Below are 13,853 nucleotides of genomic sequence, written 5' to 3' on the forward strand. Positions count from 1 at the left end.
ATAAACAGACAGTCGAAGCAAAAATTCAATGACCAACATTTACAAATTGTATTAAATGAAGGGAAGCTGGTTCAAGGCATGCATCGATAAAAGCATAATCTGAAAAGTTTACATAGGTGCCCTGAGGGAAGGGATGGAGGAAGAGGTTGGAAGGGAACGGGTAACAAACCTTTGTGGGTCAATGATAATGTAAACTCTAAAGGGAAGTTTTGCTACATCAACATTATAGAAAGCGGGAGAGGCACGAGAAGAGGCCTCACCAAAAAGCAGTACATGTTCATGACCTAGAGTTTATAAAGAAATCTAGATTGCATAAATAGTATTGCGGATGTAGCACAGAAAACAGCAGGCACAATCCGTAAAATATGTTTAAGGACAGATTAAACAGGAGAGTAGAAAAAGACAAATAGTAGAGAGACACGGACAACACACACACACAAAAAAAAACAAAAAAACAAAAGGAGGAGGGAGGGGTTCCGAGGGGGTCACAGCAAAATCCATCCTCATATCGACAGAAGGGACTGGTCGAATCTGGAGGGTTGAGCTATATCCAGCCAGGGACGCCATATCTGCAGAAATTTTGTATGGGTATCCAACAATATGGCCGTCAGTTTTTCAAAAACCATTATGAAGTTCATTTTTGACAGCCTCAAAGCTAAGGACAGGAGTCTTCCAAGCCCTCGCAATTGTCAATTTAGTTGCCATAAATAAATGTGATGCCAGCTGCCGTTCAGAGCGGAGAAGGCCCTCTAGTGGTTTAAATAGAAGCGCTTCATACGGGTTACGCTTAATGTCTGTATGAAGAATAGTGCAGAGGAGGGCATACACCCTAATCCATAACCTGCTTACTTTAGGGCAAGTCCACCAGATGTGGGCCATGGTACCCAATTGTTGGCATCCCCGAAAACAGACCGGGGAATAGGTAGGGATAAAACTAGCTAAACGGCCAGGCGTATAATACCATCGGTATAGAATTTTGTAGGCATTCCCAAGGATAATGACATTCCTGGAACACTTAGATAATGTTTGGGTCATGTGCTGCCAGTCCTGTTGATCCAAGGTCCCCCCTAATTCAGACTGCCAACGCTGATGATAGGAACGAACCAGAGGGGTTCTATAAGATATAATGGAAGAATAAATCAAGGAGATCAGACCCGGAGCATGAGGTCTATGTCTGCACTGGCTTTCAAAAGGGGATAGACGATAAGGTCCTGGATGCGTACGTATTAGAGTATGAATAAAGTGACGAAGTTGAAGATAACCAAAATGTTCTCGGAGAGGAATGTTCTAAGAAGAACGCAGAGTGTCAAAGGTAATTATTCTAGTGGGGGATAGGAGTGAGTGAACATCATAAAAACCATGCGCCTGGCACCAGGCAAACTGTCTAGGATTATTCTTACCCAGAGGGAATAATGGGTTATGCAATAGACGTATCAGAGGCAGGTGAGGAGAGATAAGGCCAGCGGAGTATTTGATAGAATCCCAAAGATGAAGCGAAAGCGTCAGCATTGGGCTAAGGGTAGATGGACGTTGGGAAATAGGGAGCCATGGCAAGGAGGAGAGCGGTATCGGGTGAGAGTCCATCATATCTACTACAGCCCACAGGGGGAAATGGTGAGATGCATGAATACGAGCTAAAGGGGCAATGTTAGCCGCCAAATAGTAAGACTGGAGATTTGGAACAGATAACCCGCCCGCACTCCACTGCGTGAATAAGATATGTTTGCTAATTCTGGGTCGAGAGGAGCTCCAAATAAAGGACAAAAGTTTTCGCTGATGTATACGCAATATATGCGAAGGTACTGAAACTGGCAGAACATGAAATAGGTAAAGTAGTTTAGGGAGATAGGTCATACGGATTGCATTAATTCTGCCGAACCATGATAGCGGGAAATGAGACCAAGAGGACAATAGCTCGGTCAACTCATGAAAAACAGTGGGAAAGTTAGCCTGATACAGCCTGATATGTTGGGGTAAGCTTAATTCCTAGATATGGTAAGGCCGAAAGCCATTGGAAAGGGAACGTTTGCTTCAAAGTAGTCAAAAGTGATGGTGGGAGGGTAACTGACATAGCTCTTGATTTAGCTGGATTGACATGTAAACCTGAGAGGGTGGCAGAGGAATCGAGAACTGCGAGCAAATTAGGCAAAGTAACCCCCGGATTCGAGATTGACAATAATATGTCATCCGCAAACAACGACAATTTATGTTGGGAGCCTGCCACATCAATTCCCTTAATATCAGGATGTATACGGATGGCTTCTGCCAACGGTTCCAGGGCTAAGATAAAAAGTAAAGGGGAAAGCGGGCAGCCCTGTCTAGTACCTCTGGCAACCGAGAACGTAGAAGACTCAAATCCGTAGTATCTAAGCTTCGCTTGAGGGGATGTATATAGCGAAGAGATCCATCGTAAGAAGGAAGGGCCAAAGCCGAAACGGTGGAGGACCGACAGGAGATACGGCCAGGATAAAGTGTCGAAGGCCTTATTGATGTCTAAGGATAAGAGCATCATGTCGATTTTACGAGTATGGGCCAAATGTTGCAATTGTAAAATACATCTGATAGCATCTCCGGCCTGCCTGTGGGGAACAAATCCCACCTGGTCCTTTTTAATCAAATGAGAAAGGAAGGAATTCAATCGAGTAGCCAAAATCTTAGTAAGAATCTTCATATCGATATTGATAAGAGAGATAGGCCTATAGTTAGCCCAGGAAGAGTGATCTCGATCCGGTTTAGGGATCATAACCACATTAGCAGTTAAGGAGTCCGGGGAAAAATTCGAACCTCCCTTCACCGCATTAAACATAGTGGCAAGGTGGGGAGCGAGCACATCAGCTAATTTCTTATAATATAGTGCCGTGTATCCATCAGGACCTGGGCGTTTGCCCGTTTTCAGTTCTGCTATACATTGCAAAACCTCAGATACTTGGATATTACGGTCCATCAAATCCTTATGGGCCGACGTTAAAGTAGGTAAGGGCAAACTAGATAAAAAGTCAGAAATAGACTGAGGGTCAGCCCGGGTGGGATCAGAGTAAAGTTTAGCTAGTCTGTGCCGGAACTCCTCTAAAACCACTACAGGGTTGCTCGTAAGGGTATTGCGACGAGTACGTAAAGATATCGGTTTGGGGTGTTGCGCAAAAGAACAAAATCTACGGGCCAACATAGAGTCTGGTTTGTTTGCTTTGCTATACCACTTCTGGCGAGTCCAACGTAAGGAGCACTCAGCCTCATCTGTTAAGCAAAGATCCAATTCTAAACGAGCCTGATCCAACAGTCTACGATTTGACGGGGAAGGTGACTGTTTAAACTGGGCTGACGCGGAAGCTAACTTCGATTCCAACTGACGTTGTGTAAGCTGTCTTTCCTTCTTTCGCCTTGAAGCTATATGGATAATATGTCCCCTAAGAACTGCCTTGTACGCTTCCCACAATGTTACTGAAGAAGAGACAGAACCCGAGTTTAATTGAAAATATTCCTGAGACTTACGATGTAGCTCCGTCTGAATCTCCTTCAGTGAAAGCAAGGAGTCATTCATTATCCATGAAGAGAAGGTCGGCCTACATAGGAGAGATCGACAGACTACCAAAATAGGCTCATGATCTGACCATGGGACCGTTAGGATAGAAATAGAACGAACCAAAAGGAGGTGTTTACGTGAAACGAAGGCATGATCAATTCTGGAATGAGAATGATGAGGGTGTGAATAATAAGTGTAGTCTTTCCCCTGAGGATGAAATTCTCGCCATAAATCTACCAGATCATGGGTAATTAACGTCCGTACAAAGGACTTCGCTGATGTGGAAGAGTCAGAGCGCTCCGCTGGATATTTATCTAGTGCAGAATTTAGCACTAAGTTTGAATCCCCAGCCATCAGAAGCGTACCCCTTTGATGTGTGGCCAGGAGAGAACATAGGTGTGACAGAAAAGGTCCAGGGTTGATGTTAGGAGCGTAGTAGGACATTATGGTAACATCTATTCCATGGATCGTGCCCTGGAGCAGAAGTTATCTGCCATTGGGATCAGCAATACGCTTCACACAGACAAATGGAGTTTTACTATGGAAGGAAACCAATACGCCTCTCTGTTTAGTGGGACCACTAGCTTGAAATATCTGAGGGTAACGTGCATCAAAATATTTTGGGGCAGAAGTAGTAGAGAAGTGGGTTTCTTGCAAACAAGCAATGTCAACTTGGCGAGCCCGTAGAAACTTAAATATCTTTACCCGTTTATGTGGAGAGTTCATCCCCTGGACATTCAGTGATAACCAGTTCAACGACATGGTGATCTAAAAGAAAGGAAGATTAAATCCACCACGATCCCCGGGAGCCCTGGAAAAATTTTTTTACAAAAACACAAGACATACATGACAAAGGACAAGGAGAAAGAAACGAAGAAGAAAGGAGAGGACAAGAAGACCTCTAATATACAAGCAAGATATCTGTAAAGCATGGATATTGATTCAAACAATATAGTAATCAACTGTGGGTAAAACACCCACATAAAGGCTAGGTAGCAGGCGGTACAGAAGACCAGACCGCTAGCCAGCTCGATGGGGGACACGACCATCCACCGGAACAACTCGGCATTGATGTAAAATATAAAAACATTATACAAACAACTAAGGCTAATACACCTGTGAATAGGCAATCCAAAACTCACAGGACAATAGAGATCTCAACCAATCAGTGCAGAGAAAAGTAACATCCACTCTTGATTGGAAGAGATAAAACACACGTAAATATGAAATCCCTGAACAGATCTAGATTCAAGTCTAGAAAGTGGCAGCAAAAAAAAAAAATCCACATGGGACTAAGCTACATACTGGCGGCCAGCTTCTAAACATCAAGTTGCAGAGATTTCCTGAAAGCGCTGGGCCTGTAGGGATCGAAGGGCCTGTGAACCACTTTGACTAGGAGGAGATTTATGCGAAGACTGGGAATTTCGATGACGCGTAGGTATTAAAGTCTCCACACTCTGGGATTGTGGCAACTCCAAGTTGAGCTCCCGAAAGTGACGCCGAAGATCCGCTGGCGAAGAAGACTGGAATTGACGACCTTGAAAGGAGAATGAAAGCTTGAAAGGGAAGCCCCATCTGTACTTGATATCAGCTGACTGAAGAATCCGAAGATAAGGTCTCAGGGTACGACGTTTGGCAATCGTGACTGGGGACAGATCTGCGAACAGATGGACAGAGTGACCTTGAAACTCCAAAACCGAACGGTTCCGAGCCACCTGCAGTAGACATTCTTTAGTGCGATAGAAGTGGAATTTAATAATAATGTCTCTGGGAGGACCCTCCGTGGGCTTAGGTGCTAGAGCTCTATGGATACGATCAAACTCCAGACGTTCCATAGGAATCTCAGGGGCCAGCTCCTGGAAAAGAGCAGTTGCAGTGCCCTGCAAATCGGTGGTTGCCTCCGGGATTCTGCGGATGCGGAGATTATCCCTGCGAGCTCTATTCTCAGCATCCTCCAACTTATCTTTCAAAGTGTCCAGCTCAGCATGTAAATCCTCCACTTCTTGTTCGTGACCCTCCAAGACTGTAGTCGCCAGATCCATACGTTGTTCCAATTGGTGGGCGCGAAGACCCAACTCCTTTAGGCCTCTCGCCAGATCAGAAGATAATTTACGTGAGGCAGCAGTAATCTCCTGTCGCACTATAGCACGAAATTTGTGTAGCGAGGCTTCGGGATTGTGTTCAAGAGAATCAGCCATCCCCGATGGGAATTGCCGCTGGCTATCGCCGTCAGGCTCAGGGTCACCTGGAAGTTGGGTGTTATCATCAGGCTCAGGCGGGCTAGGTATCAACTTAGCGATGTGGCCCTGTGAAGGGGATTGCTGTCGGGCCCGGTGTTTAAGTTTAGTGCAGGGAGTGCGGTGCATTGCCGAGAGTGGTCCACAGGTTTCCAAGGCACCCTCAGACTATTGAAGTGATATGTTAGGGTGTAAAAGCCCAATGGCCGAGAAGAATGTCTCGGTGGCACGGCACAGGGAGGTCACTCTGGCATTTCCCCCTTGGCTCGTGTACGTGTCCCCCACCGGGGAGGTATTCACAGAAGGTTCAACATAATGCTACAGTCAGTGAAATGTAGATGGTTAAGGTACATAGGTCGGGTATGCAGACTGTGTAGAGGCTGCCAAAAAATATCCCAGACACCCCTGATTTATCCACTGGGGAAGGGGGTTATTAAGAAGGATTCCTTCCCCCATCCAGCACCATTCCTGCAGCAGATCAGAGCCCCAGTATCTTGCTGGGATTCTGCAGGGATATGGTGTAGTCCACAGGGCCACCAGGAGGATCAGGGGAACCCACCCAGCCTGTCCCAATAGCTGACCTGTGTCCAGAGGCTGGTGGGCAAGGCGGTAGTGCGGCGGTCCGGCCGCGGCGGCGATCCGCTCCAGACGCGGATTTAGGAAACACCGCGGCTTCACACGCCGCGGTAGGCCTCAATCCGCCCCGCGCCCCAGATGCTCAGAGAAGGGGCAGAGCAACTCGACACCCCTCCTCGGATGTCAGGTAAAGTCTGGGCAGCCGGGGATCTGTTGTGGGCGGCCTCCGTACCCCGGATGGCAACGGATGGAGGATCAGGGTGCCGGAGCTTCAGGGAGAAACATCTGCTCCCGGCGCCATCTTCGACACGCCCCCGACGAAAATATTTTCAGTAACGAAATTGGCACCAGCCAGGTATGGTATATACTCTACACAGTTACAGTATAAAATATCCATACCTGGAGTTCTTCTTTAACCTATTCCTTTCCTTCTCACCCTGTTTGTTACTTTTACGCAATACACAATCCAATTTTTTGTCAAATGTAAACGATGATGTTAGCCTGAGTAAATAGATACCAAACATGTCACGTTTTAAAATTGCGCACGCTTGTGCAGTGGCGACAAACAGTGTAAATATTACTATTCATAAGTGACCGGCTAAAAGCGTTTCAAGGTTACCACTTTAGATTTACAGAGGAGATCTACTGCTAGAATTACTGCCCATGATCTAATGATTGCACCAAGATATGGGTTTTTCAATGCTTTGGATTTTTAAAAATGGTGCAGAAAAGTTTCCAAGTAAACCGGAAGTGATGTCATTTACAGCTTTGTTTGGCTGCCCAGCCAACCGACGGATGCTGGTCGTTCTGGACTCCTGTTATGATGGGAGATTCTGAGAGAGCAAGGGGTGGTGTCCCCCTTCACTGCTTGTACAAGACAGCTGACCTTTGGCTCTAAAAAACGGTACCGGGGGATGGAAGGCATCACTCCGGTACAAGCACAGAAAGTCCAGCACCGTATGGGTATGTCCGGAAATAGTTTACTATAGGTACTTATATAGCGCCATCAATTTACACAGCATTTTACATTTTACAAACCCACGCAGGCACAGGGAGAACATACAAACTGCAACCAGGCGGTGCCGTGGTTGGGATTCAAACCAATGACCCTAGTACTGCCAGGCTGATGTGCTAACCATAAATAGTTAAGGGTGTTTGACTATTTTTTCAGCCTCTAAACACCCCTCTATGTTAGCCTATAGGGATGATTTACTAAAACTGGGGAGTGCAAAATCTGGTGCAGCTCTGCATAGAAACCAATCAGGTTTTATTTTCCAGGTTTTATTGCTAAAGCTCCACTGAACAAGCTGAAGCTAGAAGATGATTGGCTACCATGCACAGCTGCACCAGATTCTGAGTGCTCCAGTTTTAGTAAATCTCCCCTCTGAGTTACATATTAGAAGAGGAGTATTTGAAGGCAGAAAAAAACCAAAACACTTGTGCATTCAGGATAACAACATTTGAGCAGAAAAAAAAACGCTTGACGCACCTAAATGTCTGTAAATGTAGCTAAATGTGCCTAAACACTAGCTGCGTCTAGAGCTTGAGCATTAATTAATTTCAATGAATTAATATTCTGGCCAACAGAATGAAAGAACTCCCAAATACTTGACCAACGTTACCGCTTCAGGGCAGCACGGGTGCGCAAAATTAAGTATATATACATGATTTTGCATTTTCAGGTAGGAGGTAACGTGCAATGCGCGCGTCCTACCTGCTCCTCCGGCTGTCAATGACTGGGTTCTGGCTGCTGATTACTCACCAGTGCCTGGTGATTGCCGAGCACCTCCGAGGGGCAGGAGAACTGTTCGTAAACAAAACAGTTCTCCGCCCTGTCAGCTTGTGCACACTGCTTTGAATGGTTGTGCACAGCACAGCCATCCAAAGTAGTATGCTTATAGTGAAGTACACATACACAGCCCCATTTTTAAACACACCCAGCACACAGGTAACCCTTTGATCGCCCCTCATGTTAACCCCTTCCTGCCCATTGCCATCAGTACAGTGTCAGTGCTTTTTTTTTAGCACTGATCGCTATATTAGTGTCACTGAGGATGTCAGTGACACCAAGTCAGTTTCCCCCAGTGTCAGAATTCCTACTGCAGTCTTGCTATACAGTGAAGCAAATAAGTATTTGATCCCCTGCTGATTTTGAATGTTTGCCCACTCACAAAGAAATGATCAGTCTAAAAATCGAATGGTATGTGTATTGTAATACTGAGAGACTGAATAGCAACAAAAAATTCAAAAGAAATGCATGTGTAACAAATTATGCACCGATTTGCATGTTCATGAGGGAAATAAGTATTTGATCCCCTATCATTCAGCAGGATTTCTGGCTACCAGGTGTTTTTCATACAGGTAAGAAGCTGAGATTAGAAGCAGTCTCTTAAAGGGAGTGCTGCTAATCTCATTTTGTTACCTGTATAAAAGACACCTGTCCACAGGAGCAATCAAACAATCAGATTCCAAACTCTCCACCATGGCAAAGACCAAAGAGCTGACCAAGGATACAACAAACACTTTTCTCCTGCGCTAGGAAAAGACTCAGTAGACCCAGTAGGAATGTTCTGGAATTTTCTGGAATATGCACTGCTTGCTGCCCTCAACAGACCAGGGTGGTCCAAATACACTGGATGCAAATGGAGAAACAGAAAAAGGGCTCACCGACCTAGTGCATTATCGTTTAAAATATTTATTGAAGAAACAAAGTAAGTATCATACTCACAATAGACATAAAAACACAGGCATGAACAAGATGTATGATCCAAACAACATCTGAGTCCATACGATGGAACCCTGGATGACCAACTGGCTAACGCGTGTCGAGGACACAACCTCTTCCTCAGAGCTGTCCAAGGATCTCAGGGACAAGATTGTAGACCTACACAAGGCTGGACTGGGCTACCAAACTATCGCCAAGCAGCTTGGTGAGAAGGTGACAACAGTTGGTACAATTATTCGCAAATGGAAGAAAGACATAACAACTGTCAGTCTCCCTAGGTCTGGTGCACCATGCAAGATCTCACCTCGTGCAGTATCAATGATCATGAGAATAGTGAGGAATCATCCCAGAACTACACCTGAGGATCTTGTCAATGATCTCCAGGCAGCTGGGACCACAGTCACCAAGAAAACAATTGGTAACACACTACGCTGACAAGGATTAAAATCCTGCAGTGCCCACAAGGTCCCTCTGCTCAAGAAAGCACATGTCCAGGACCCTCTGAAGTATGCCACTGAACATTTGAATGATGCAGAGGAGGACTGGTTGAAAGTGTTGTGGTCAGATGAGACCAAAATCGAGCTCTTTTGGCATCAACTCAACTTGCCGTGTTTGGAGGAGGAGGAATGCTGCCTATGACCCCAAGAACACCATCCCAACTGTCAAACATGGTGGTGGAAACAGTCTGCTTTGGGGGTGTTTTTCTGCTAAGGGGACAGGACAACTGCACAGCATCAAAAGGGACAATGGACGGGGCAATGTACTGTCAAATTGGATGAGAACCTTCTTCCCTCAGCTAAGGCATTGAAAATGGGTCATGGATGGGTGTTCCAGCATGACAATGACCCAAAACACAGGGCCAAGGTAACAAAGGAGTGGCTCAAGAAGAAGCACATTAAGGTCCTGGAGTGGCCTAGCCAGTCTCCAGACCTTAATCCGATTGAAAATCTGTGGAGGGAGCTGAAAGTTTGAGTTGCCAAACGTCAGCCACAAAACCTTAATGACTTGGAGAGGATCTTCCAAGAGGAGTCGTCCAAAATCCCTCCTGAGATGTGTGCAAACCTGGTGGCCAACTACAGGAAACGTCTGAGCTCTGTGATCTCCAACAAGGGATTTGCCACCAAGTACTAAGTCATGTTTTGTGAAAGGGATCAAATACTTATTTCCCTCATGAACATGCAAATCAGTGCATCATTTGTTAGACATGCATTTCTTTTGAATTGTTGCTATTCTGTCTCTCAGTGTTACAAGACACCTACCATTCGATTTTTAGACTGATTATTTCTTTGTGAGTGGGCAAACATTTAAAATCCGCAGGGGATCAAATACATATTTCCTTCACTGTAAGTTGCGGATCGCTGCCATTTCTAGTAAAAATAATCATTTAAAAAATCCCAGTATATATACTATTTGTAAACGCTGTAACTTTCACGTAAACTAATTAATTTACATATATTACGTTTTTTGTTTTTTTTTAAAGACAAGTAGCAGAATATATTTTGGCCTACATTTATGTGGAAATTAGATTTTTTAAAAATATTTTTACTGGACATGTTTAGCCACTTGCCCTCCAGAGGATTTACCCCCCTTAATGACCAGGCCTCTTTTTGTTACTTGGCACTGCACTAATTCAACTGATAATTGCGCGGTCATGCAATGCTGTACCCAAACGAAATTTACATCCTTTTTTCACACAAACAGAGCTTTCGTTTGATCACCTGTGTGCTTTTAATTTTTCACGCTATAAACAAAAAAAAAGACTGAAAATTTTGAAGAAAAACAATATTTTTTACTTTCGGCTATAAAAAATATATAGTAAACTCAAAGTTAGTTATAAATTTAGGCCAAAATGTATTCTGCTCCATGTTTTTGGTAAAAAAATCCTAATAAGTGTATATTGATTGCTTTGTGTGAATGTTATAGTGTCTACAAACTATGGTATAGATACTGTAATTTACGCCTTTTTTTGCTACACAGCACTGCACTAGTTTAACTGACAATTGTGCGGTCATGCAATACGGTACATATATGAAATGTATGACCTTTTTTTCACACAAATAGAGCTTTCATTTGGTGGTCAGCATAGAGATGGTATTGGAAGCCATGGGATGTTATCAGTTGGCCCAGGGAGGAGGTATAGAGAGAGACAAGGAGGGGCCCAAGGACAGAACCTTGGGGTACCCCAAAAGAAAGAGGAAGCGGAGCAGAGGACGACGAGTTGTATGTGACACTGAAAGTGCACTGAGAAAGGTAAGAGGAGAACCAGGAGAGAGCAGAGTCACGGAGGCTGAGTGGAGTTTACTGAGGAGGAGCGAGTGGTCGACTGTGTCAAAGGCAGCAGAAAGGTCAAGGAGTATGAGTATGCAGTAATGGCCATTGGTTTTAGCAGTTAGTAGGTCATTAGTGAGTTTTAGTAGGGCAGTTTCTGTGTAATGTTGTGGGCGGAAGCCAGACTGTCGGGGATCAAGAAGGTTGTTGTCGGTGAGGTTGCAGTTCATACGGTTGTGAACCAGGTGCTCAAGAAGCTTGGAGGCAAACGGGAGCAGGGAGATGGGTCTTACGTTATTCAAACAGGTGGGGTCCAGCGAGGGTTTTTTGAGGATGGGGGTAACCAGTGCATGTTTGAGTGGGGAGGGAAAGGTGCCCATGGAGAATGAGAGGTTGTAGATGTGGGTTAGAGAGTTTAGGATAGAGCATGAAAGAGGCTGCAACAGTCGTGAGGGGACAGGATCCAGGGGACAGGTGGTGAAGTGGGCCTTGGAAAGCAGTTAAGGGTAGAGAAGAGTTGAGGAGGATTGGATGAGAGGGTCTTGATGAGAGTGTTATAGTAGGTTTGCTTAGCAGCGTGGAGGCTGGAGTTGTATTTGAGAAGAGTGGATTTGTAGAGGGTAAAATCTTTCAGGAATTTAGTTTAACGCCATGCTCGCTCAAGAGTGCGGCTGCGTCTCTTGAGACTTCTGGTGTCATCTGTTTGCCAGGGTTGTGACATGCGAGGCCTGGTTCTGCGTGTAGAAAGAGGAGCAAGAGCGTACAGGGAGGATGATAGATAGTTGTTGTAGGCAGATGTGGCCAGCTCTGGGCAGGACAGGGGTGCAATTTCTGATAAAGCTGATAAAGTTGTAATCAGAGAGAGAAAAAGGGGTGTTAGAGAGGTTACAGGGAGTGCATAGGTGAGTGAATACAAGGTCAAGGGTGTTGCCATTGGAGTGGATGGTGGATTGGGACCATTGTGTTAGGTTAAAAGAGGAAGTTAGGTTGAGTAGTTGAGAGGTGGCAGGGGTGAGAACATTGACTGGGATGTTAAAGTCACCGAGGATGATGGCAGGCACATCAGAGGAGAGAAAGTACGGTAGCCATGCTGAAAAATCATCGAGAAAGCGTGAAACTGGGCCCGAGGGCTGGTAGATGACTGCGATCCTCAGACAAACAGGAGTAAAAAGACGAATACAGTGCACTTCAAAAGAGCGGAGGGACAGAGACTGAGGGGCAGCAAGAAACTGGAACGTGCTTTGTGGGGAAAGAAGTCTGACTCCGCCCCCTTTTCGTCCACTGGGTCTGGGCGAGTGAGTCCAGAGGAGGCCGCCATGGGAGAGTGCAGCTGAGGAGACAGAGTCGGAATCCTGGAGCCAGGTTTCAGTAATAGCAAGAAGGTTGAGGGCGTGGGAGAGGAAGAAGTCATTGATAGTAGAGAGTTTGTTAGAGGCTGAGCGGGCATTCCAGAGGGCACATAGGAGGGAGGGATTGGTGCGTGGAAGCAGGGGAATTGAGATGAGAGAGTTAGAGTTGCGGCTGCGGCCAGAGAGGGGAGGCAGCTGCTTCTGTGGGTTGGAGTTTGATGGTGGAGGGCCAGGGTTTGGGGCAATGTCTCCAGAAGTTAGTAGTAGTTGGAGGGTGAGGGAGGTGAGGTGGGAGCGAGATTTATATGAGGGCAAATGCTGCAGTGCTTTTGTAGCGTTGACATTATGTGGACCAAGAGAGAGCAGGAGATAAGTGCAGTGATATTGAGAGGGCGGGAGTGAGGGTGATATGTATAGGTTGTGTGGTGGGGAGGAGGGGTAAACAAGAGAGAGTTTGAGAAGAGAGGCATTATAGCAACAAAGAGAGTTAGTAAGAGCATGCTGGAGAGAGAAGAAATAACAAAGGAAGGCAGATGGAAAGAGGTAAGTGGGAGGAGCACATGCAATCTACTTGAGGTGAAGTACTAATGTTTGTACATGCCTTAGTCAAAGTGCCGTGTTTAAAGTGCCATGTACTTAGCGCCATAATGCGTACTTTGCGCAAGGAATGCCAGCCTGTCCCCTCGCCAGCCATTCCACGGACTGTACTGAATTTAGACTTGGATGGATGGAGGGGTTAGGCAATTGTTCAATTAAGAGCTAGTAAATGACACATGGGGGATGTGTTCTGCACTTAACAAATTTCAAGCAGGATGGACACAAGATAAGGCAAGGTGTTTGATTTCAGCACTCTGAGGCTAAGGTCACCTCATACAAAGCAGATAATTTCAGGCATGCAAAGTAGCTTAGTGTTTGAGAGAGCAGTGGAAGCAGTGGCTACTGGGGGCAACAGGAGGTAGTTGTCAGTTGCAGGAAGAGCAAGAAGTTTCAGAGGGCAATGGAAGAAGTGGTTACCAAGGGCAACATTAATTCTAATGGCATGCCACCCGCACTGGAAATCGCAACAGCACTGGGAACCGCGGTTTCCAAAGAAGTGCAGCGACTTCTTCCCTACGTGTCCTGGTGCATGGGAATCCATTCAAATGAATGGGCTCTCGTGAACCAGGGGTAAAAGCCCC

This window comes from Staurois parvus, unplaced genomic scaffold (assembly GCF_062004578.1).
Source record: "Staurois parvus isolate SC_StPar_1 unplaced genomic scaffold, SC_StPar_1.0 ptg000163l, whole genome shotgun sequence".
NCBI lineage: Eukaryota > Metazoa > Chordata > Amphibia > Anura > Ranidae > Staurois > Staurois parvus.